Genomic DNA, 26,467 nt, shown 5'->3' on the forward strand with positions numbered 1-26,467 from the left:
TATACAGAAAACTATCAGTCAGTTCAGTTCAGTTCAGTCGCTCAGTCCTGTCCGACTCCCCACGACCTCATGAATCACAGCACGCCAGGCCTCCCTATCCATCAGCAACTCCCGGAGTACACTCAAACTCATGTCCACAGAGTCGGTGATGCCATCCAGCCATCTCATTCTGGGTCGTCCCCTTCTCCTCCCGCCCCCAAACTTTCCCAGCATCAGAGTCTTTTCCAGTGAGTCAACTCGTCGCATGAGGTGGCCAAAGTATTGCAGTTTCAGCTTTAGCATCAGTCCTTCCAATGAACACCTAGGATCGATCTCCCTTAGAATGGACTGGTTGGATCTCCGTGCGGTACAAGGGACTATCAAGAGTCTTCTCCAACACCACAGTTCAAAAGCATCAATTCTTCGGCGATCAGCTTTCTTCACAGTCCAACTCTCACATCCATACATGACCACGGGAAAAATCATAACCTTGACTAGACGGAACTTGGTTGGCAAAGTAATGTCTGTGCTTTTCAATATACTATCAAGGTTGGTCATAACTTTCCTTCAAAGTAGTAAGCGTCTTTTAATTTCATGGCTCCAATCAGCATCTGCAGTGATTTTGGAGCCCAAAAAATAAAGTCTGACACAGTTTCCACTGTTTTTCCATCTATTTCCCATGAAGTGATGGGACCAGATGCCATGATCTTTGTTTTCTGAATGTTGAGCTTCAAGCAACCTTTTCACTCTCCTCTTTCACTTTCATCAAGAGGCTTTTGAGTTCCTCTTCACTTTCTGCCATAAGGGTAGTGTCATCTGCATATCTGAGGTTACTGATAGTTCTCCCAGCAATCTTGATTCCAGCTTGTGCTTCTTCCAGCCCAACGTTCCTCATGATGTACTCTGCATATAAGTTAAATAAACAAGGTGACAATATACAGCCTTGACGTACTCCTTTTCCTATTTGGAACCAGTCGGTTGTTCCATGTACAGTTCTGATTGTTGCTTCCTGACGTGCATACAGGTTTCTCAAGAGGCAGGTCAGTTGGTCTGGTATTCCCATTTCTTTAAGAATTTTCCACAGTTTGTTATGAACCACACAGTCAAAGGATTTGGCATAGTCAATGAAGCAGAAATAGATGTTTTTCTGGAACTCTCTTGCTTTCTCCATAATCCAGCGGATGTTGGCAATTTGATCTCTGGTGCCTCTGCCTTTTCTAAAACCCGCTTGAACATCTGGGAGTTCACAGTTCACATATTGCTGAAGCCTGGCTTGGAGATTTTTGAGCATGACTTTAGTAGCGAGTGAGATGAGTGCAATTGTGCGGTAGTTTGAGCATTCTTTGGCATTGCCTCTCTTTGGGATTGGAATGAAGACTGACCTTTTCCAGTCCTGTGGCCACTGCTGAGTTTTCCAAATGTTCTGGCATATTGAGTGCAGCACTTTCACAGCATCATCTTTCAAGATTTGAAATACCTGAACTGGAACTCCATCCCTTCCACTAGCTTTGTTCGTAGTGATGCTTTCTAAGGCCCACTTGACTTCACATTCCAAGATGTCTGACTCTAGGTCAGTGATCACGTTATCGTGACTATCTTGCTCGCAAAGATCTTTTTTGTACACTTCTTCTGTGTATTCTTGCCACCTCTTCTTAATGTCTTCTGCTTCTGCTAGGTCCCTACCATTTCTGTCCTTTATCGAGCCCATCTTTGCATGAAATGTTCCCTTGGAATCTCTAATTTTCTTGAAGAGATCTCTTGTTTTTCCTAGTCTGTTGTTTTCCTCTATTTCTTTGCATTGATCACTGAGGAAGGCTTTCTTATCTCTCCTTGATATTCTTTGGAACTCTGCATTCAGATGCTTCTATCTTTCCTTTTCTCCTTTGCTTTTTGTTTCTCTTCTTTTCACAGCTATTTGTAAGGCCTCCTCATAGAGCCATTTGGCTTTTTTGTATTTCTTTTCCATGGGGATGCTCTTGGTCCCTGTCTCCTGTACAGTGTCACGAACTTCCATCCAGAGTTCATCAGGCACTCTATCTATCAGATCTAGTCCCTTAAATCTATTTCTCACTTCCACTGTATAATCATAAGGGATTTGATTTAAGTCATACCTGAATGGTCTAGTGGTTTTCCCTACTTTCTTCAACTGAAGTCTGAATTTGGCAATAAGGAGTTCATGATCTGATCCACAGTCAGCTCCTGGTCTTGTTTTTGCTAACTGTATACAGCTTCTACATCTTTGGCTGCAAAGAATATAATAAATCTGATTTTGGTTTTGACCATCTGGTGATGTCCACGTGTAGAATCTTCTCTTGTGTTATTAGAACAGGGTGTTTGCTATGACCAGTGCGTTCTCTTGACAAAACTCTATTAGCCTTTGCCCTGCTTCATTCCATGCTCCAAGGCTAAATTTGCCTGTTACTCCAGGTGTTTCTTGACTTCCTACTTTTGCATTCTAGTCCCCTATAATGAAAAGGACATCTTTTTTGGGTGTTAGTTCTAAAAGGTTTTGTAGGTCTTCATAGAACCGTTCAACTTCGGCTTGTTCAGCGTTAATGGTTGGGGCATAGGCCTGGATTACTGTAATATTGAATGGTTTGCCTTGGAAATGAACAGAAATCATTCTGTCTTTTTTAATATTGCATCCAAGTACTGCCTTTCGGATGAGGAGAAAAATGCCTAGGACCCTGAAGAAAATCAGCTCAGGGTAAGGAATGTAAATCTCCCCTGGGTGGGGAGGGAGTGGACGGTGTCCATGGGGAACACACAGGGATGGAGCCTGCAGAGCCAACCGCGCCCCTGGATGATGTGGCTGCCAAAGGGCTCTGGGCTTCTGTCCAGAGCAGGGTCCTGTTCTCCCTGCAAGGTTGGGACAGTCATGGTGGGCGTCTCAGTCCTTGGTAGGAGGCAGGTCAGGCTGCCGCTGCGAACGTAGTCACTCAGGCCCTGACTCGGGTTCTGCCACCAAAGCCCGAGCAGGTGCAAGTGCACATGGAGGTGGAGTTTCTGGAAGGTGGAGTGGGACATCGGTGCCTGGGTTTGGCGGTCGTGCAGGCACAGATTTCGGATGTGCTGAGGGTGCTGGCCAGTACCCGACTGGCCCCATGACATTGGGAGGGGATGTCTCAGGTCTCGATCTCCCCTCAGTGGATCCCTGGGTCCTGCTCCTTGAGCTCCCACCTCCTTAGGGACAGGTCTTGGACGTGGAGGCTGGCTGAGTTTGATGTCCAGAGCTAGAGCGGTGGGAGAAGAAAAATTTGCCACAGGCCAACATTGCCATGTGCCTAAGTGGGCACGAAAGCTTCCTAGAGATTCGCTAAGAAGTCACAGCATCGGAGTCTTCTCTGAAGTCTCCAAGATGGGTGGTTTGAGACCAGCCTTTGATCCAGGCCCAGCCCCAGCTCTGTGGGACTCCTCCCTGTGTGGCTCAGCACCGCGTCCCCACGCTCACAGCCATTAGCCCCAGCCAACTCACCTCCGTGCTCTGCCGTACTGAGTTCCAGGTCTTCCTGCTGCATCCGAGGCAGGGCATCTCGGAGCTCTGAGTCAAAGCCGGCTGTACTGAGCTCCATGGCAGCCTGAGACTGGGCCCCGGGGTGTGTACTGGGTGGCGTCTGGGCAGCAAGTCTTGCCCGCCTCCTCCTAATCACCAGGTGGGCTGAGCCCTCCGTGACCACGCTCACCTGGAGCCAGCACTGGGCCTCCAAGGAAGGGGGCTGGTGCTCTGAGCCCTCCCTCTGGGAGATGGATGTGGTGTGCCCCTCGGACGATTTGCAATTACAGTAACCATCAGCCAGCCCCGCTTCAATATTTCTGAGCTGAGCCTGGCCAGGATGGCTGCTGCTTTTGCCCGCCTGCCCTTCTACTCCCAGAAAGACCAGAGAGACGTGTGTCTCAGATATCCACCTGGGAAGTCGGAGACCCCCATGAGGGCGTGAGGTCAGCCTGGGCAGCCAGTTCTGCCCGGACTCTGCCCATGCCACCCAGCCTGCTCTCCCCTGGGGTGTGGACACAAGCATCCCACTGGCTCCTGACCCACATGCGGCTGGGCGTGCTTGAGGCAGACACACCCCAAGAAACCCCCATCCACACACAGGGAAAGGCCTCAGGCTTCCCCGGGTGGGATGGGAGAGTTTGCCGGACCCGGCCTGGGCCTCTCCTGTTACCTTTCTGTCCCTTCGGGCAAAGGGCCAGAGGCCTCTCGGGGGACCCCTGATCCAGCGTCGACTGCATTCCCACACACTCGGCCTGTGAGCTCGCTTGAGGACCCGGCCTCTGGGCAGGGGCAAACAGCAAAACATCTTGAGAGCAAGCGATCTGGCCAGGGGCTCCTCTCCGCTGGCCAGGCCTGGATACACGGGTTGCTGGTTCTGTTGGGTTCTGTTGCCAGGAAATGACATCATTTCCTGGTTCGTGGCTGAGGTCCTTTCCACAAAGCTCCTCAAGGGAACCTCTGTGTTTCTGGCTGTTCCCCCACTTCCTTAGGCCACGTGTAGGCACAGTGACACCCACACAGCCCACCCCACAGCCTTGGGGAGACCTGGGTGCAACCAGGGCCTGAGCTCTGAGGACACAGCTTCTTTCAGCCCAGGCTTCTTCTTCTCAGAAGGGATGTGGCCCTGGGCAAGCAATGTGCCCTGCAGGGTTTCATGTCTCTCCATCGGCAGAGTGGGGCTCACTCTCCCATTTCCTGCCTAGGTCTGTCAACCTACGAACAGCTCCAGTGCCTGTTCAAACTTTGGGCTGCTCTCACATGGAGCTTGGACCCTGAGACTTCCCAAAGGATGGATTCAACACAGGGCTGACCTAACACAGAAAAGGGCAGAATCAGGCCTGGATGGGCTATGTTACCTGGGAAAAGGCAGTTCCCTTCCTGCCTATTTCTTGACCCCCGGATTGGGAGGACCAGAAAGTCATATTCAGACATCGCCCCCTCTGATATCAACCTTCCTCGTCCTACTCAAGTGTCCCATTCAGCCTCGAGGGGAGGGGAGGCCTCCCCAACAGTGGCTCCCCGAATCCTTGTCTTTGAGTCCCATCATCGTGGGTCATTTTACCACTTGCAAGAGAATAGGCACAGTCATTATTTCCAAATTCAAGAGAGATTCATTCAAATTCTGTGAAATCGACTCATTTCCTCTCTGCATTGTTCAGTCTCTCTCCCTCGTTTCCTCTCTTTCTTGACCTTTCCAAATTCAGTCTGTCTCTTCCACTCTGTGTCTCTCCTGTGGATGCTCGCATGCCTGTGAAGGCATGTACGCATGTATATTTTTTGCCTAGGCTGAGGCTTTAGGGTTTCATTTTGAGTGAGGTAAAGGTTTGGGGTTGGAGTTGGTGTTAGGGGAAGGGTTAGGTCTGGGGTTTGTTCTGGGAGACTTAGTGGTGTGAGTTCTCATTCTCTTACATAATAACCCCTTCTCCGATATTCTGCTTGCAAATATGCTTGTGTGTTCACTTTGTTACCATTTTGATTTGTGAATGCTTAGCTTTTCTGTTGCAAAGCTGTTCAAGTGGATGGAAGCTGGTGGGTGTCCCTTGGTTTCCTGTTTCCTTGAATTGAAGAGACCCAATTTTGCTTCTCCCCACACACACATGTTGAGAAATCCCTAACCAGGAGGACCCTATGGCCCCTGCTTATTTCCAGGAGTTTCATCACTTCAGGCTTTGCGTTGATGTGTTTCACTGAATCTGACGTGTTCTGAGACCAAAAGCCAATGTGTTTACATGGAACCATCTCCATTTCCCACGTCCTTTCGTTGCAGAGGCTCTTGTTCCCATTCTTATCGCCTCACCTCCTTTGGCGTCAATGAATTGACCATAGAAGCTTGGGTTTAATTCTGGACCCTGAATTCCATTCCATGGATCTGGTTCTGCGTGTTTCGTTTCTTCCCAGTACCATGCTGTCCTGTTATCCTGGTGTAATAATCAAATTGGCTATCAGGCAGCCTGCTATATACATTTCAGGGCTTTGCGGCAGATCGCATTGACCCTTTGTCTCCTTTGTGTTTCCATAGACATTTTGGAATTCTTTGGTTATAATGCCCTGAGAGCAGCAGTTGGTATTTTGAGAGGAATAGCGTGGAACCTCTGTAATGCCCCACTGTGGGGATCGGGGGGATGGGGAACTGACATCATCTTACCAGGAGGAATTCTTCTGCTCCTTGAGCACAGCTTATTTTCCATTGGAATTGTGGGTTTCACTTTCTTTCATCCATCTCTTGCAGTTCTCTGAGAAGAGGGACTTCCCTCCTGGGTTAGATGGACTCCTAGCTATTTCCTTTCAGGGAATGTCACTGTCGGTGGGGTTGATCCTTGCCTCGTCCTTCTAAGCGTTTGCAGTGAGTGTTAGAAATGCCAAGGATTTCTCTTCCCCATCCTCACTGTCCATCTCTCTGAGATTCTTTGTAGAACAGGCCAAGTCCAGGGTCCCACGAGTCTCGGGGAGTGCAGCTAGACCGTGTTTCTCTGGCCCTCAATGCTGGGCATCACTCGGTGTACTCTCTGTGTCCTTTCCTTCGCCTGGTGTCCCTTCACAGTCCTCTACTTCAGGCTCGTTTGTGTTCATGTCATTTGTGTATTAGGAGCCAAATCCTGCCTAAGTTCTGTGTCTGTAAACAGTTGTCTCCCAGCTTGGGAGGTGTCGTTTGTGTTTTACAGACCGTATTTCGCAGAGTCCAAATCTTGGTTAGACAACGTTCACTGTGTTCCCTGGTTACTCTTTGTGTAGTGCCTTACTGTGTTGTGTGTGGAGACTAAGAGCTCATGTCTAATGTCTGCTCCATTTCCTTCTGGACTTGTGAACCGTTTTGCATGGAACGTATGTCTAGGAATCATTTGAAGTGCATTTGTTGAGAAGTGTCAAGTTTCCATGGACATGCATGTCATCCCCTCTGGTTTCCAAATGCGTTGCTCATAAACTCTTTTGTAGACCTTCTTGGGAAGATGGGGGGTTTTCAGCTTTCATTTCCGCAGATGAATGGATTCAGCAGCTCTAGCAGCAGGGACGCTGTGTCCAGTGAAAAGGGAGTCGGGTGCGGCCTCCCTTTCAGCACCGATCCCCAGGTCGGGTTGACAGTGTGCTGATCTTCCATTTTTGAGCCAGAGGCCACAAGCATCCTTGAGTGTCCTTTGCTGTGTGAGTAGTTGAAGTGAGTTTCGACTCCACAGGCACCCAGCAGGCCTGCGGTTTTGGACCGCCAGAGTTGAGCATTTCAGAGGAGAGGAACAACCGTGCCAGAAGTGGAGTGTGATCCACCCTGAGGGTGGGCACTTATCGTCAAGAGATGCTCCTGTGGGACTTTGATGGGTCTGTCACACTCTTCTGCCAGAGAGCGAGAGAAATGTCTATGGGCTCTGCTAGGCCCTCCACTCCCTCTCGTGGTCCTGAGGCTTGGTTGTCACCATCCTGAGCACCTAGCTCTGAGATGATGACCAGCACCACTTGCACTGTGTTTCCCTTTGCCCGCATGTCCATGTGAAGCATCAGGCTGTCTCTGAGCTACACTAGCCGTGTGCATTGCCTCTCATTGGACCTGCACATGTTTCTTCTGTTTCCTTCCCGATCACTGATTTTCTCCAGCGTGTGGGGTCCACAAGAATGCTGGGTCTTTCTCTGGCGTTGTGTTCTGAGGAATATTTGTCCCTTTGTTGGTGTGGGTTTATCTTTCCATTTCTCCTGCCTGGTTTATTGCTGTGAGTTTGTTTGTGCCGGCGGAAGAACTCAGCCTTTCTCTTGTGCCTGAGGTGTCCCACTTGCAACAGTAATGCTACCTGGAGATACTGAACACATTTGCCGAGAGGGCTTCGTTTGGCAGATGACATCTTGAAAAGATCTACCTGGTCCTATCAGATACCCAAAGGATCCTTCAAATGACATAGAAACCAGAATTCTCCAGTTTGGTCTTCCAATATGTGGGGAATCAGCACAATCCCCTGGAGAAAGGAAAAGCTACCGACTCCAGGATTCTGACCTAGAGAATTCCATGGACTGTAGAATTCACGGGAATGCCAAGACTAACAATACTGAGAGACTATAACATTCACCTTTAGTCAGAGCAAAATCCAGTTTCCTCTCATTTTAGTGATTGGCATTGACTGGGGACCCCGAAAGGATGGGAAGAAATGCAGAGAGAAGACGACTCAATGTTGTCAAGCGGAGGAGAGTTGGATGGGGGCTGCTTGCCATGAATCGAGGCTTTTTTTTTTTTTTTTGAAGTGAGGGTGGATAGAATGAGGCCGTCCCAATGTAGACAGTGGTGATGCTTACACAGCATTGTGAAGGCCTCCATATTCCCAGCTGGCATCAACGAAGGAAGCTTTATTGACACACACTTAGGAGCAAAATATACAGAAAGCTATAAAAGAAAATAAAGAGGAGGAGAAAAATGCCTAGGACCCTGATGAAAATCAGCTCAGGTTAAGGAAATTCAATCTCCCCTGGGTGGGGAGGGAGTGGACAGCATCCATGGAGAACATACAGTGATGGAGGCTGCTGCGCCAACCGTGCCCCTGGATGGTTTGGTTGCCGAAAGGCTCTGGGTCTCTGTCTAGAGCAGGGGCCTGTTCTCCCTGTGGGGTGGGACAGTCATGGTGGGCATCTGAGTCCTTTGTAGGAGCCAGGGCAGGCGCCCTCTGCACATGTGGTCACTCAGGCCTTGACTGGGGTTCTGCTGCCAAAGCCTGAGTAGGAGCAAGTGCACGTGGAGGTGGAGTTTCTGGAAGGCCGGGTGGGACATCGGGGCCTGGAGCTGGGGGTCATCCTGGCACAGAAATCCGATGTGCTGAGGGTGCTGGCCAGTACCCGGCTGGCCCCGTGCCATTGGGACGGGACGTCTCAGGTCTCGGTCTCCCTTCACTGGATCCCTGAGTCCTGCACTTGGACCTCTCTCTTCCTCCTTAGTGACAGGTCTTGGACTTGGAGGCTGGCTGAGTTTGACGCCCAGAGCTAGAGCTGGGGGAGAAGAAGAGTTTGCCACAGGCCATACTTGCCATGTGCCTAAGTGGGCCAGAAAGCTTCCTCGAGATTCGCTAAGAAGGCCCACCATCGGAGTCTTCTCTGCAGTCTCCAAGATGGGTGGTGTGAGGCCAGCCTTTTGTCCAGGCCCAGCCCCGTCTCTGGGAGACTCCTCTCTCTGTGGCTAAGCACCGCCTCCCGACACTCACATGGAGCAGCCCCAGCCGCCTCACCTCTGTTCTCTGCCCTGCTGGGCTCCAGGTCCTCCAGCTGCCTCCGAGGCAGGGCTTCTCAGAGCTCTGGGTCAGAGCCAGCTGTGCTGAGTTCGTGGCAGCCTGAGACTGGGCCCTGGGTTGTGTGCTGAGTGGTGTCTGAGCAGCAGGCCTTGCCCTCTTCCTCTTCAACGCCATTTGGGCTGAGCCCTCCGAGGCCACTCTCACCTGGAGCCTGTACTTAGCCTCCAGGGCAGGGGGCTGGTGCGCTGAGCCCTCCCTCTGGGAGGTGGAAAGGGTGTGCCCCTCAGGGGCACCTCAGTTGGGACGATCTGCAATGATAGTGACCATCAGCCAGCCCTGCTTCGATATTTCTGAGCTGTGCCTGGCCAGGATGGCTGCTGCTTCTGCCTGCCTGCCCTTCTGCTCCAAGAAAGACAGAGACACAAGTGTCTGCTCAGATACCCACCCGGAAGGACGGAGAACCTCATGAGGGTGTGCAGCCAGCATGGGCAGCTGGCACTGCCCGGACTCTCCTCATGCCACCCAGCCTGCTCTCTCCTGCGGTGTGGCCACAAGCAGCCCATGGACTCCTGACCCTCATGTGGCTGGGCTTGCTTGAGTTTGACACACCCGGAGAAACCCCCACCACACACAGCGAAAGGCCTCAGTCTTCCCCGCGTGGGACGGGAGATGTGGCTGGACCCTGTCTGGGGCTCCCCTGGTACCTTTCTGTTCCTTCGGGCAAAGGGCCAGAGGCCTCTCGAGGAGGGGGGTGCCTGAGCCAGCGTCGACCGCATTCCCACACACTCTGCCTGTGAGCTCTCCTGAGGCCCCGGCCTCTTAGCAGGGGCAAGCAGCAGAACATCTTGACACGAAGTGATCTGGCTTGGGGCTCCTTTCCGCTGGGGAGGCCTGGATACATGGGTTGCGGGTTCTGTTGGGTTCTGTTGTCAGGAAGTGACATCATTTCCTGGGTTCGTGGCTGAGGTCCCTTCCACAAGCTCCCAAAGTGATCCTCTGGTTTCTGGCTGTTCCCCAACGCCCTTAGTCCACATGCAGGCAAAGTGACACCTAAACACCCCATCCAACAGCCTTGGGGAGAACTTGGTGCAGCCAGAGCCTGAGCTCTGAGGACAGAGCTGTTTTCAACCCAGGCTCCTTCTTCTCAGGAGTGATGTGGCCCTGGGCAAGACATGTGCCCCGCAGGGTTTCCCCAGTCTCTCCGTGTGCAGAGTGGGGGTCCCTCTCCCATCTCCTGCCTAGGTCTGTCAGCCTACGAAGAGCTCCAGTGCCTGTTCAAACTTTGGGCCTCCATCAAAAGGAGCTTGGACACAGACTTCCCAAAGGAAGGATTCCACACAGGGCTGACCTAGCACAGAATGGGGCAGAATCAGGCCTGGATGGGCTCTGGGACCTGGGCGAAGGCAGTCCCCTTCCTGCCTATTTCTCGACCCCTGCATTCGGAGGATCGGAAGGTCATATTCAGACATCGCCCCTTCTGATATCAACCTTCCTCGTCCTACTCAAGTGTCCCACTCAGCCTCGAGGGGTGGGGGAGGCTGTTCCAACAGTGGCTCCCCACATCCTTACCTGTGAGTCTAATCATCGAGGGGGAATAGGCACTGTCATTGTTTCCATCCTCAGGAGAGATTCATGCAAATTCTGTGAAATTGACTCATTTCCTCTCTCCATTGTTCAGTCTCTGTCCCTCGTTCTGTCTCTTTTATGACCTGTCCAAATTCAGTCTGTCTCATCTTCTCTGTGTCTCTCCTGTGGATGCTCACAAACTGTGAATACATGTACACATGTATAATATTGACCTATGGTGAGGCTATAGTTTTTCCTTTCGAGTGAGGTAATGATTTGGTACTGGAGTTTGTGTGAAGGGAAAGGATTCGTCTGTGGTCAATTCTGGGAGACTTAGTGGTGGGATTTCTCACTCTCTTTTACGAAGGAACCCCTTCGCCAATATTCTGCTTGCAAATATTCTTTTGTGTTCAGTTTGTTACCATTTTGATTTGTGAATGCTTAGCTTTTCTGTTGCATAGCTGTTCAAATGGATGCAAGTCCATTGGTGTCCTTTGGTTTCCTGTTTCCTTGACTTGAAGACACCCAATTTTGCTTCACCCCTCACACATGTTGAGAAGTCCCTGACATTAAGGAGTCAATGTCCCTTGTTTATTTCCAGGACTTTCATCTCTTCAGTTTTGCGTTGATGTGTTTCACTGAATCTGAGGTGTTATGAGACCAAAAGCCAATGTGATTTTTCAGATGGAACCATCTCCAATTCCCATTGTCTTTCGTTGCAGAGGCTCTTGTTCCCATTCGTATTGTGTACTCTCCTTTGGCATCGAGGAATTGACCATAGAAGCTTGGGTTTATTTCTGGACCCTCAATTCCATTCCATGGATCTGGTTCTGCGTGTTTCATTTTTTCCCAGTACCATGCTGTCCTGATGATCCTAGTGTGATAGTCCAACTGGCTATCAGGCAGCCTGTGATGTCCATTTCACGACTTTGCGGCAGATTGCATTGACACCTTTGACTCCTAATATTTCCAAAGACATTTTGGAATTCTTTGGTTATATTACCCTGAGAAGAGCTGTTGGTATTTTGAGAGGAATAGCGTGGAAACTCTGGATTGCCCCACGGTGGGGGTCGGGGGGAGGGGGAACCGACATCATCTTACCAGGAGGAATTCTTTTAATCCTTGAGCACAGCTTATTTTCCACTGGATTGGTGGGCTTCACCTTCTTTCATCCATCTCTTGCAGTTCTCTGAGAACAGGGGCTTCCTTCCTGGGTTAGGTGGACTCCTAGCTATTGCCTTTCAGGGAATGTCACCGTCAGTGGGGTTGATACTTGCCTTCTCCTTCTAAGTGTTTGCTGTGAGTGATAGAAATGCCAAGGATTTCTCTTCCCCTTCCTCACTGTCCATCTCTCTGAGCCTCCAGGTAGAACAGACCTAGTCCAGGGTAACACGCGTCTCGGGAAGTGCAGCTAGATCATATTTCTCAGGCCCTCAGTGCTGCGCATCATTCGGTGTACTCTCCGTGTCCCTTCCTTCGCCTGGTGTCCCTTCAGACCCCTCCTTCAGGCTCGTTTGTGATCATGTGTTTTGTGTATTAAGAGCCAAATCCTACCGAAGTTCTGTGTATGCAAACAGTTGTCTCCCAACGTGGGATGTCTCTTTTGCATTTTTCAGAAGGTCTTTCCCAGAGTCCAAATCTTGGATTTGACAAAGTTCACTGTTCCCTGGTTACTCTTTGTGTAGTGCCATTCTGTATTGTGTGTGAAGACTCAGAGCTCATGTCTAATGTCTGCTCCATTTCCTTCTGGATTTGCGATCCGTTTTGCATGGAGTGTATGTCTAGGAATCATTTGTCGTGCATTTGTTGAGAGGTGTCAAGTTTCCATGGACATGCATGTCATCAACTCTGGTTTGATGTTTAGGAACGTGTTGTTCCTAAACCCATTTGGAGAACTTCTCGGAAAGATGCTGGTTTTTTTTAGCCTGCATTTCCACAGTTGAATGGATGCAGCAGCTCTAGCAACAGGGATAGTCTAATTGCTTAACATCTTAAGAGAAATCCCACATTCCCTCTTCAAACTCAAAAGAATATTCTGCACCCTATATGCAACTCAAAGAGTTCCCTGAGATACCCGACCAACCTCGAGAGGAGCAGGGAGGTTCCTGCCACAACTCAAGAAGTGACCAGTTTTCCACTCGTCATGTCGAGGTGAGGATCGATTCCCCTTCTTTGTCTGGAAATTAATCCCGATGTTCCTGTTGAATGTGAAGAGGAGGCCTATGTCCCCTTGAAACTCGAGAGGACCCTGGGGAGTCGTGTCGCAATTCAAAAAGACACGGATTATCCCATCCGCTCGAATAAGGACTGATTCCACTGTGCTGATTCAAAGAGAACTCCCGGGATCAAGTAACACCAATAAGGGAGGCCTGACTTCGCAGGTGCATCATGGAGGAAAAGCCCCAGGACAGAAAATGAACTCAACAGGAGGCCTCCCACCCCTTGGACAACTCGAAAAGATAGCGGAGTTTCAAGCCTCAACAAGAGACGTGGCATGACTCCCCTGTTGAAACTTCATAGGAAGACTGAGACCCATGTCAGAACTGGAGAGACACCCTGAGGTTAGCGCCTCAACTCCAGATCAGACCCTATTCCCCTGCACTGACTCAAAAGACATCCCAAAGGCTTCTCACTGCTCAAAAGGATTCCAGACTTCTCAGAGACAACTTGAGATGCTCCCTGAGGCCTCTTTTGCAACTCGAGGGATCCGACAGTTTCCTGCCCCCAAACCTAGAAACACTCTGGCATTACCCCTTTCAATGTGAATTGAAGCCCGATTCCTCTGCATTGACTCGAGAACAATCACGACCTTCCCCTTGCAAATTGACTTCCTTGAGGCAACACCAGTGTCTCCCTGAGTTCCTGGCGTAACTCGAAAGGAAATCCAAACTTCCCTTCGCAACTCGCCAAAAACCATGAGAAGCCCCACGCAACTTCACATGAGGCCCTTTTTTTCCTGCAGCGCCTGGACAGCAATCCCGAGTTGACTCTCAAGATAACATAGGAGGCTTGAATCCCTATTTACAATTCAAGTGGCCCACAGAATACCCATCTTCAGTCGAGTGAAACCCTGAGTTTCCATCCACTGTTCAAGAAGAGCTCTGTATTCCCCACCTCCTAACGATATGATCGTTAAAACCCTGTTTCAAATTTAGAGGAATCCTTTCTTCCTCTCCCACCACAAGATAAGGCCTCTGTCTCCTATTGAAACTCGAGGGCACTCCCGAGGGTCCTGATGCAAGGATAAAGGACTCTGTGTTCCACCTCCAATCAAAGTAGGTCCTGATGATCTAGCAAAGCTCCAATGGAAAACCGACGATCCCCTTACAATGTGATGGGAATCCTGACACCCATGCTGAGCCTATAAAAAAAGCCCTAATGAACAACCTGATCACGACAAGAGCACTGGTTCCCATTTTACAACTCGAACGGAAAGCAGAATTCCATGCCTCAAATCGAGACGAAACCTGACTCCCCAGCAGAAACTTCATAGCAACCCCGAGATCCCTGTTGCCACTGGAGAGGAAAACACAGTTGACCGACTCAATGCAAGATGGGGCCCTATTGCTCTACTGTGCCTCGAGGGAAATCCCGAGGTTCCTCTTTCAACACGAGAGGAATCCTGACTTCCTTGGGGCAACACGAGCGAGTTCATAAGGTCCCCGTCACAATTTGAGAAGAATACCAAGCTTCCCGCGGCAACTCGAGAAAAACAACCTGATTCTCCACGCAATGCGTGACGAGGAACATTTCCACTGCAGAGTCTCAAGAGAAATCCCAAATTCCTGCTTGAAATTTGAATGGGTACTTGACACCCTTTATACAACTCAAAACTTCCCCGACATAGTCGTCCCCACTGAAGAGGAGCACACAGTTTATGTACACAACGCTAGATGCGGCCCTATTCCTCTGCCACACTTCGAGAGAAATCGAGAGGTTCCCCTTCCAACACAAAATGAGACCTGACTTCCCTGGAACGACATGAGCGAGTTCCTGAATTCCCCGTCGCAGCTCAAGAGGAACCCAAAGCTTCCCGCCACAACTCGAGAAAAATCACAAGATTCTGCCCTCAAGGCGAGATGTTCAACATTTCCATCGCTGACTCTCAGGAGAAATCCCACATTCCCGCTTAAAACTCGACAGGTTACTTAACATCCTTTAGGCGACACAAAAGTGATACTGACATAACCATTCCAGAAATTTAGAGATATCAAGGGAACATTTCATACAAAGATGGGCTCGATAAAGGACATAAATGGTATGGACCCAAAAGAAGCAGAAGATATTAAGAAGAGGTGGAAAGAATACACAGAGGAACTGTACAAAAATGATCTTCAGGACAAAGATAAACACGATGGCGTGATCACTCACTTGGAACCAGATATCTTGAAATGTGAAGTCAAGTGGGCCTTAGTGAGCATCACTATGAACAAAGCTAGGGAAGGTGATGGAATTCCAATTGAGCTATTTCAAATTCTGAAAGAGGATGCTGTGAAAGTGCTGCACTCAATATGCCAGCAAATTTGGAAAACTCAGCAGTGGCCACAGGACTGGGAAAGGTCAGTCTTCATTCCAATCCCAAAGAAAGGCAATGTCAAAGAATGCCCAAACTACCGCACAATCGCACTCATCTCACACGCTAGTAAAGTCATGCTCAAAATTCTCCAAGCCAGGCTTCAGCAATATGTGATCCGTGAACTCCCAGATGTTCAAGAAGGTTTTAGAAAAGGCAGAGGCACCAGAGATCAAATTGCCAACATCCGCTAGATCATGGAGAAAGCAAGAGAGTTCCAGAAAAACATCTATTTCTGCTTCATTGACTATGCCAAAGCCTTTGACTGTGTGGATCACAATAAACTGTGGAACATTCTTAAAGAGATGGGAATACCAGACCACCTGACCTGCCTCTGGAGAAACCTTTATGCAGGTCAGGAAGCAACAGTTAGAACTGGACATGGAACAACAGACTGGTTCCAAATAGGAAAAGGAGTACGTCAAGGTTGTCTATAGTCACCCTGCTTATTTAATTTATATGCAGAGGACCTCATGAGGAACGCTGGACTGGAAGGAGCACAAGCTGGAGTCAAGATTGCTGAGAGAAATATCAATAACCTCAGATATGCAGATGACGCCACCCTTATGGCAGAAAGTAAAGAGGAATTCAAAGGCCTCTTGATGAAAGTGAAAGAGGAGAGTGAAAATTTGGCTTGAAGTTCAACATTCAGAGAACGAATATCATGGCATCTGGTCCCATCACTTCATGGAAAATAGATGAGGAATCCTTGGAAACCGTCAGACTTTCATTTTTGGGGGGCTCCAAATAAATGCAGACGCTGATTGTATCCAGGAAATTAAAAGACGCTTACTCCTTGGAAGGAAATTTATAACCAACCTAGATAGCATATTAAAAAGCAGAGACATTACTTTGGCAACCAAGTTCCGTCTAGTCAAGGTTATGATTTTTCCCGTGGTCATGTATGGATGTGAGAGTTGGACTGTGAAGAAAGCTGATCGCCGAAGAATTGATGCTTTTGAACTGTGGTGCTGGAGAAGACTCTTGAGAGTCCCTTAGACTGCAGAGAGATTCATCCAGTCCATTCTAAAGGAAATCAATCCTGGGTGTTCATTGGAAGGACTGATGCTAAAGCCGAAACTCCAATACTTTGGCCACCTCATGTGACGAGTTGACTCACTGGAAAAGAGTCTGATGCTGGGAGGGATTGGGGGTGGGAGAAGACGTAGACGACGGAGAATGAGATGGCTGGATGGCATCACCGACTCGATGGACATGAGATTGAATGAACTGTGGGAAAGGGTGATGGACAGAGAGGACTGGCGTGCTGTGAATCATGGGATCGCAAAGAGTGGGAGAGGACTGAGCGACTGAACTGCACTGAACCGAGAGGAACACCGAATTTCCTGCCACAACTGACAAAGCGTCCCGTTTTCCAGTCCTCTTTTCCAGATGAAAGTCGATTCCCCCGCTTTGTCTGGAATGGAATCCGGACGTTCCCATCACACAGTATGAGGAGACCGGTAACACCTTGAAACTCGGGAGAATTCCGGGTTTCAAAACACAATTGGAAAAGGTACCAATGTCCCCACCCACTCGAGATATTGTCTGATTCCACTGCACAGATTCAAATATATCCTCGAATATCAACTCACAAGACGAGTGGAGACCTGTGTCCTGAGGATTTTCAACAAAATCTCCAGGTAAAATTTAACTCAATTGTGGCCTAACACTCCTTTCACAACTCGAGAAGAAAGTGGAGTACCATGTCTGAACACGAGATGAGGCCTGACTCCCCAAGACAATTTTGAGAGCAACCCTTTCGCTACTGGAGAGGAATTCTGAGTTAAACCAACTCAAATCTAGATGCAGACCTACTTCTCTTCAGTGACTACAAAGGAATCCCGAAGTTCCCCTTGCAAATGGAAAGGCGTTCTGACTTCCCAGAAACAACACAGGAGGCTCCCTGATATATCCATCGTCACTCGAAAGGATCACCACATTTCCCGCCGCAACTCGAGAATAACCTCGAAATTCCTCTTTCAAAGCAAGATGATGGCCCCCCTTTTTTTCCTACAGCATGTAGACAAAAGTCCCAAGTTTCTTCTCCAAATTCGATTAGGCTTGAGTTCCTTGATGCCACTTAAGGGTCTCCCAGAGCTACCGGTCCCAATGAGAGAAGAAAACCGATTTTCCCCACCCCAATTTAAGAAAAGGCCAGTGATCACACCTCAGCTGAAGATAATGAGCGTTCCACGTTCAACTGAAGAGGAATCCCAATTTCACCTCGTACCACAGGACGAGTCCTGTCACATCTATTTACACTTGAGGGCAACACTGTAGATACTGCAGCATGTTCAAAGGACTCCGAGTTCACACTCAACTAGAGATGAGTCGTGTTGTGTTTGCAGCAGCTCCAGTGGAACACGGAGTATCAACTCGCAACATGATCGGAGGCATGAATTCCCTGCTGAGACTCTCGAAAAAGCGCAAATTTCCCGCTAAAACAGAAAGCAGACCTGATAGTCCTTTTACAACTCCGGGATAAAATAGAGCTCCCTCCTCAACAAAGACTAGGCTTAATTCCCCAGTGCAACCATCAGAGCAACACCAAGATCCATGTGGTCACTTGAAAGGAATACTGAGTTTACCCACTCAAGTCTAAATGTGGCCCTTATGCCCTGCAGTGACTCCAACGGAATCGCAAAGTACCACTTTCAACAGGAAAGGAGACCTGACTTCCCTGAGGCAAAACTAGCAAGTCCAAGTGGTTCCCGTCATAATGCGAGAATACCTCCAAGCTTCAAGCCGCAACTCCAGATAAACCATGAAATTCTCCACTCCACGTGACAGGACGCCCTTTTCTGCTGCAGCGTCTTAAGAGAAGTCCCACATTCACTCTTCAAACTCGAAAGGATACTCGGCACACTGTAGGCAACTGAAGAGTTTCCCAAGATACCTGGCTAAACTCAAGAGGAGCAGCGAGGTTCCTGCCAGAGCTCAAGAAGAGACCCGTTTTCCACTCGTCATCTCAAGGTGAGGATCGATTGCCCTGCTTCTTATGAAAATTAATCCCAATGTTTCTGTCAAACCTGAAGAGGAGGCCTATGTCCTCTTAAAACTCAAGAGGACCCCGGGGAGTCGTGCCACAATTCAAAAATACACCAATTTAACCATCCGCTCAATATAAGGACTGATTCCACCATCCCAATTCAAAGGGAACTCCCAGGATCAAGTAACACCACTCAGGGAGGCATGATTTCCCAAGTGCATCATAGAGAAAAAGCCCCAGGACAGAAAAGCAACTCAACAGGAGGCCGACCACCCCTTTTACAACTCGAAAAGTTAGTGGAGTTCCATTCCTCAACAAGAGACTTGGCATGACTCCCCTTTTGAAACTTCGTAGGAACACTGTGATCCATGTAAGAACTGGAGAGGCACACTGAGGTTAGCGCCTCAACACCAGATGAGACCCTATTCCCCTGCACTGTCTCGAAAGGCATCCCAAAGGCTCTCCACACTACAAAAGGTTTCTGGACTTCCCAGAGACAACTTGAGAGGATCCGTGAGGCCCCTTTTGCAACTCGAGGTATCCGAAAGATTCCTGCCCAAATTCGAGAAACACTTTGGGATTACCCACTTTCAATGTGAATTGAAGCCTGATTCCTCTGCATTGACTCAAGGTCAATCACGAACTTCCCCTCACATCTTTTCTTCCCTGAGGCAATATGAGTGTCTCCCTGAGTTCCCTGGCATAACTCGAAAGGAAAGCCATACTTCCCTTTGCAATCGCCATATACCACCAGAAGCCCCAGGCAACGTCACTTGAGTCCCTTTTTTCCTACAGTGCCTGGAGAGCAATCCCGAGTTCTCTCTCAAGATTCCACAGGAGACTTGAATCCCTATTTACAATTGAAGGGGCTCCCAGAATATCCATCTTCAATTGAGAGAAAAGCCCAGTTTCCGTGCACAGCTCTAGAAGAGCTCTGTATTCCCCACGTCCTCACGATATGAGCATTCAAACCCTGCTTCAACTCTAGAAGTATCCTTTCTTCTTCTCCCACCACAAGAGGAGGACTCTGTCTCCTATTGAAACTCAAGTGCACTCCCGCAGACGCTGTTGAGGACTCTGAGTTCCACCTCCAATCGAGGTAAGTCCTGATGATCTAGCAAAGCTCCAATGGAACACCGACTATCCCCTCACAACATGATGAGAAACCTGACACCCATGCTCAGCCGAGAGAATAAGCCCTAATGAACCTCCTGATCAAGACACGAAGAATGATTCCCCTTTTACAACTAGAAAGGAAAGCAGAATTCCATGCTTCAAATCGAGATGAAGCCTGACTCCCCAGTAGAACCTTCATAGCAGCCCCGAGATCCCTGTCGCCACTGGAAAAGAACACAGAGTTGACAGACTCAACGCTAGATGCAGCCCTATTCCTCTGCTGCACCTAGAGAGAAATCCCGAGGTTCCCCTTTCAACATGAAAGGAGACCTGACTTCCCTGGGGCAACACGAGCGATTTCATATGGTCCCCGTCACAACTGGAGAAGAACCCCAAGCTTACTGCTGCAACTAGAGAAAAACCATCAGATATTCCCCTCAATGCGAGATGAGAAATTTTTCCGCTGCAGGGTCTCAAGAGAAATCTTACATTCCCACTTGCAATTCGAACAAGTACTTGACACCCTTTATGCGAACCAAAATTTCCCCGACAGAGCTGTCCCCACTGAAGAGGAGCACACAGTTTAGGTACACAATGCTAGATGCGGCCCTATTTCTCTGCCGCACCTCGAGGGTAATCCCGAGGTTCCCCTTCAACACGAAAGGAGACCTGACTTCCCTGAAGCAAAACCATCGAGTTCCAGAGGTCCCCGTTGCAAATAGAGAGGGAGCCCAAGCTTCTTGCCACAACTAGAGAATAACCATAAAAATCTGCCCTGAAGGAGAGATGAGGAATATTTCCACTGCAGGGTCTCAAGAGAAATCCTACATTCCCGCTTGCAATTCGAACAAGTACTTGACACCCTTTATGCGAATCAAAATTTCCCCGACAGAGCTGTCCCCACTGAAGAGGAGCACACAGTTTAGGTACACAATGCTAGATGCGGCCCTATTTCTCTGCCGCACCTCGAGGGTAATCCCGAGGTTCCCCTTCAACACGAAAGGAGACCTGACTTCCCTGAAGCAAAACCATCGAGTTCCAGAGGTCCCCGTTGCAAATAGAGAGGGAGCCCAAGCTTCTTGCCACAACTAGAGAATAACCATAAAAATCTGCCCTGAAGGAGAGATGAGGAATATTTCCACTGCAGAGTCTCAAGAGAAATCCCACATTCCCGCTTGAAATTCGAACGGGTAGTTGGTACCCTTTATGCGACCCAAAAACTTCCTGGACATAGCCGTCCACATTGAACCGGAGCACACAATTTACGTACACAACACTAGATGCGGCCCTTTTCCTCCCACGCGCCTCGAGAGGAATACTGAGGTTCCCCTTCCAACAGCAAATGAGCACTAACTTCCCTGGGACAACGCGAACGAGTTCCTGAGTTCCCCGTCGCAACTCGCAGGGAACCCCTAGCTTTGCGTCGCAACTCAAGAAAAACGACAACGTTCCCCCATCAATGTGAGATGAGGAAATTTTCTGCTGCAGAATATCAAGAGAAATCCCAAATTCCCAATTGAAATTCGAAAGGGTACTTGACACAATTTATGGAACTCAAAAAGTTCCCTAACATAGCCGTCCCCACTGGAGAGGAGTACACAATTAATGGACTCAACACGAGATGAGGGCCTATTCCCATTTAATGGCTCAAGAGTAACCCCGAAATTCCCCTTCCAACCCAAAAGGGGACAAGACTTCCCTGAAGCAACAAGAGCGAGTTCCTGAGGTCCACGGCTCAACTCGAGAGGGAACCCAAGCTTCCCGCCTCAACTGGAGGAAAACCAAGATTCTGCCCTCAAGGCAAGATGAGGAATATTTCGGTAGCAGATTCACCAGAGAAATCCACATTCCCACTTGAAACTCGACAGGTTACTGAACATCCTTTATGCGACTCAAAAATTAAACCGACATACACAGCCCCAGTCGAGAGGAACACCGAGTTTTGTGCCACATTGACAAATTGTCCCGTTTTCCAGTCATCCTTTCCAGATGAGAGTAGTTTCCTCTGCTTTCTCTGCAATGGAATCCGGACCTTCAGGTCTCACTGTATGAGGAGGTGGGTACCGCCTTGAAACTCAGGAGGATCCCCAGGTTTTCAAAACACAAATGGAAAAGGTACGGATGTCAAAACCCACTTGAGATATTGTCTGATTCTACTGCACAGATTCAAATGTATCCTCGAGTATCAACTCATAAGACGAGTGGAGACCTGACTCCCCGAGCATACTCGATACAATCTCCAGGTACAAATTCAACTCTAATGTGGCCTAACACCCATTTTACAACTCGAGAAGAAAGTGCAGTTTGATGTCTGAACAATAGACGAGGCCTGATTCCCCAGGTGAATTTTGAGAGCAACCCCGAGATACTTGTTGCCACTGGCAAAGAACACACAGTTGAACGAATCAACACTAAATGCCGCCCTATTCCTCTGCTGCGCCTTGAGAGGAATCCAGAGGTTCACCTTTCAACAGGATAGGAAGCCTGACTTCCCTGGGGCAACACGAGGGATTTCCTGAGGTCCCCGTCACAACTCGAGAAGAACCCAATGCTTCCCGCCGCACTCGTGAAACACCAAAAAATTATACCCTCAATGCGAGATGAGGAAATTTTCCGCTTCAGAATCACAAGAGAAACCCACATTCCCGCTTGAAATTCGAACGGGTACTTGAAACCCTTTATGCGACTCAAAAAATTCCCCAATATAGCCATCCACATTGATGTGGAGCACACAATTTTCCTACACAACAGTAGATAACGACCCTATTCTTCTCCCGCGCCTCTAGATGAATCCTGAGGTTCCCCTTCCATCAGCAAAGAGACCCAACTTCTTTGGGACAACGCGAGTGAGTTCCTGACGTTCCCATAGCAACTCGAGAGGAACCCAAAGCTTTCCGCCTCAACTCGTGAAAAACGACAAAGTTCCCCCATCTATGCGAGATGAGGAAATTTTCTGCTGCAGAATCTCAAGAGAAATCCGATATTTCCAGTTGAAACTCGAAGAGGTATTTGACACCTTTTATGCGACTCAAAAATCTCCCTTACATAGCCGTCCCCACTGGAGAGGAGCACACAATTTACGGACTCACCTCAAGATGAGGCTTTAAGCCCATTTAATGGCTCGAGAGTAATCCCAAAGTTCCCCTTCCAACACAAAAGGGGACCAGACTTCCCTGAAGAAACACAAGAGAGTTCCTGAGGTCCCCAGCCCAACTCGAGAGGGACCCCAAGCTTCCTGCCGCATCTCAAGAAAAACCACAAGATTCTGCCCTCAAGGCGAGATGAGGAACATTTCTGTTGCAGCTTCGCAAGAGAAATTCCACATTCCCACTTGAAACTCGACAGGTTACTGAACATCCTTTATGCAACTCAAAAATTAAACCGACATACACAGCCCCAATCCAGCGGAATACCGAGTTTCCTGCCACAGTGACAAATTGCCCCGTTTTCCAGTCCTCTTTTCCAGATGAGAGAGTCAATTCCTCTGCTTTCTCTGGAATGGAATCCGGATGTTCTGGTCGCACAGTACGAGGAGGCGGGTACCAATCTGAAACTCGGGAGGATCCCCAGGTTTTCAACACACAAATGGAAAAGGTACGGATGTCACCACCCACTGGAAATATTGTCTGATTCTACTGCACAGATTCAAATGTAGCCTTGAGTATCAACTCAGAAGACGAGTGGAGACCTGACTCCTTGAGCATACTCGATACAAACTTCAGTTACTAAATCAACTCTCATGGGGCCTAAAACCCGTTTTACAACTCGAGAAGAAAGCGCAGTTCCATGTCTGAACAAGAGACGAGGGATGAATCCCCTGGAAAATTTTGAGAGCAACCGCGTTTAGGAGCCCGACAGTGACCACGAGAGAGAATGGTTAAGGAAGCAGAGATGTGCCTGCAAACAAGACTCTCTGCTTGGGCAGAGCATGCTTGCAAACAGGATGTTCTTCCAGGAAGCTTGCACACAATATCCAAGGTTAATATTCCGCTCGCATATGAGGGAACATGCCCTCCTTAAAAAAAAGGAAGAGGCTGGAGTTCTGGGCAGGCTTTGCAGTAAACATGATGTGGTCACTTCCTCCCTTTTTTCCTCCTGTCCTTGAAATGTGCTTAGTTTTTCGTCCTTATTTGGTAGAAGAATGCATTGCTTAGATTTTGGTATGTGCCCAGCTACCGGGTATAAAATTAAACCGCAAGGGGGCTTGCGCAGAATTTTACCTCTGGCCGGAGTTTTGTCTTTGTCTGTCTTTTGTGGGTCTTGTCTTTGTGTCATTTAGCCCACAACATCTGGCGCCCAACGTGGGGCCCAAGCGAAACCGAAAGGGGGAGTACCCCCTCGGGCATTGTAGGTCCAAGGCAGGGGAACTTTCGGGAAAATTATGGGGAATTCCCCATCAGCAAAGGCACAATACATGGAGCTAGTCAAAGGACTTCTCCACTCCATCGGAGTAAAGGCATCTAGTCGTCGTTTATCGGAGTTATTTCCCCTTGTGGAGCAGCATTGTTATTGGTTTAAGTGCCAACCTAAAGTACAATTAATCTTAAAGGAATGGAAATTAATACAGAAAGAATTACGGCAACAGCATCAGAAGGGTAACATAATTCTTTTGAAATTGTGGACTCTATGTAGTGCTATCACTCAAGCACTTGCATTGTTTTCCACCAATAGTGAAACTAAATCTACAAAATCTGAGGTAATTTATGAGGAAGTCCTATTGAGAAACAAACGAACAAAAAATCAAATGGTGCCGCTTTAAATGACGCTTCCATGGCCACTGCTTTGCATTCCAGGAATGGGGAATCAGACACCAAATCTGATAGTGCTAGTGATTACTCCTCGTCGTCCGAAGGGAACGACGATGTTGATAAAGTGACCCGAAATGTTCAACAATGGTGGAAAACACAGAATGAAGGAACAAAGAGGGTTCCTACTCCTACAGCCCCTCCCTATGCTTCTCTTTTTCCGGTATCGCATAGTTCTCCAGATGGAGGCCAAGAGGGGCCCTCTTTCTCATTTCCCCAGTCCATGTTTTATGATGATGATATCCCTATGCCCTCTGGTGGTTTTACAGATCCTCCACAGTTATTTCCAATTCAATGGCAAGCAGCTCCCAACAATATGATTAATGTTCAATATTCGCCTTTTAAATATAAATTTTTCAAGGATCTTAAAGCTGCTGTTGCTCAATATGGTCCCCAATCCCCTTTTGTATTAGCTGTGTTAGATTCTGTAGAGAAGACAAAGTTGATTCTTCCCTTCGATTTGGAGTCCATACCCAGGCTCTGCTTAAAGGATCCCAGTGGTTGCAATTAAAGAGTTGGTGAGAAGAAAAAGCCCAAACACAGGCTCAAATTAATGAGGGACAGAGCCCTCCTGGTCCTTTAGAAGATAAATTGATGGGAGAACGACAATTTTGAGCCTTAAGAGATCAGGCTCAATATTCTGACCAGGATTTACAACAGGTTCGCCAAGTATTTCTTAGGGCTTGGCGCCGTATTGTACCTACTGGCCAAGCTCAGCCTTCTTTCACAAAAACTTTACAAGGACCCAATGAACCTTATACTGATTTTCTTACTAGATTGTGGGTGGCTGTTGAGGGGCTCTCGGACGTGATGAAATTTCAGAGATACTTTTACAAACACTTGCTTTCGAAAATGCAAACCCGGAATGTAAACATATTTTAGGTCCTTTAAGGGGACAGGGGGCTTCTATAGCTACATATATTAGAGCTTGTTCGGGAGTTGGAGGAACTGAACATAGTGCTACTGTTTTGGCTACTGCCGTGGCTAAAGCTATGAAACCCTCTAAGGGCAAAAATTGTTACCATTGTGGGAAAACTGGACATATGAAAAAGGATAGCAAAAAATTAAAGGCAAAACAAGGATATACAAAACAAAATAAGCCCCATGGGCTTTGCCGCCAATGTGGTAAAGTGCTTCATTGGACCAATGAATGCCTCTCTAAAACTAATAAATATGGCAATCCTATTGGTAACCCACATTCGGAAACTACTTAGCCTGCCTCAGTCCCTGGGTCCCAGGATCAATGCCAGGGATGCAATTAACCATGCCTCCTGCTCCTCAAGTAACTCCTTTGTTTCCCAACAACCCTTAGAGATGACCACTACAACAGGAAAAACCAAACCTCTAATGGTGTCAGATTTACGCTCTGCAACTTCAAGAAGAGCTGCTGCTGATTTGCCTCTCGGTGAAAATATTCTTTTGTCTCCGGGCTGTGGCATTTATAAATTAAGAACAAACGTATTTGGCCCAATGTCTAAAGGCACTTTTGGCTTAATATTGGGCCGCAATAGTGCCGCTCTAAGAGGCCTAACCATAATTCCTTGAGTAATAGACTCTGATTTTGTTGGAGAAATTTTAATTTTGGTCTCTATTTCTGTGACAATTTCACTATTGGCTGGAGAACCTATAGCACAAGTACTTCTTTTATCTTATCTACCATTTTCTGCTCTTCCTTATGAAAGGTCAGGAGGTTTTAGAAGTACTGGGCAACATATATTTTGGGAGATGTTCATCAAGGATTCTCGTCCTGTCCTTTCCTTGACCATACAAGGAAAGAACTTTGAAGGGTAATAGACACCGGGGCAGATGTTTCAGTCATATCCTCCCAACAACGGCCCCAAGACTGGAACAAAGAAAAGAGTCCTCTAATGTTGACCGGAATAGGCTCCACTGCAGATGTTTGAAAAAGTACTCGTCCTTTACAATGCCAGTTCCATAATGGAAAAACAGTTTTTGTCACTTTTTATATTGTTAGTATACCTATTAATATATGGGGAAGAGATATTCTCTCTTCCATGGGAGCCTCTGTAAGCATTGTGTCGGGAAACTAATCGCCACTGCTCAAACTCCTCGAGCACTCTCATTAAAATGGATAATTAATACTCCTAAATGCATTGAGCAGTGGCCATTACCAAAATTGATGCTCGAGTCCTTAGAGTAATTAATAACAAACAACTTCAACTTGGCCATACAGAGCCTTCTACTTCCCCTTGGAATTCTCCTGTATTTGTTATAAAAAAAGAAATC

The sequence above is a fragment of the Moschus berezovskii genome, chromosome 3 (genome assembly GCF_049115385.1).
Source record: "Moschus berezovskii isolate FMDL1 chromosome 3, NW_MosBer_1.0, whole genome shotgun sequence".
In the NCBI taxonomy this organism is placed as follows: Eukaryota; Metazoa; Chordata; class Mammalia; order Artiodactyla; family Moschidae; genus Moschus; species Moschus berezovskii.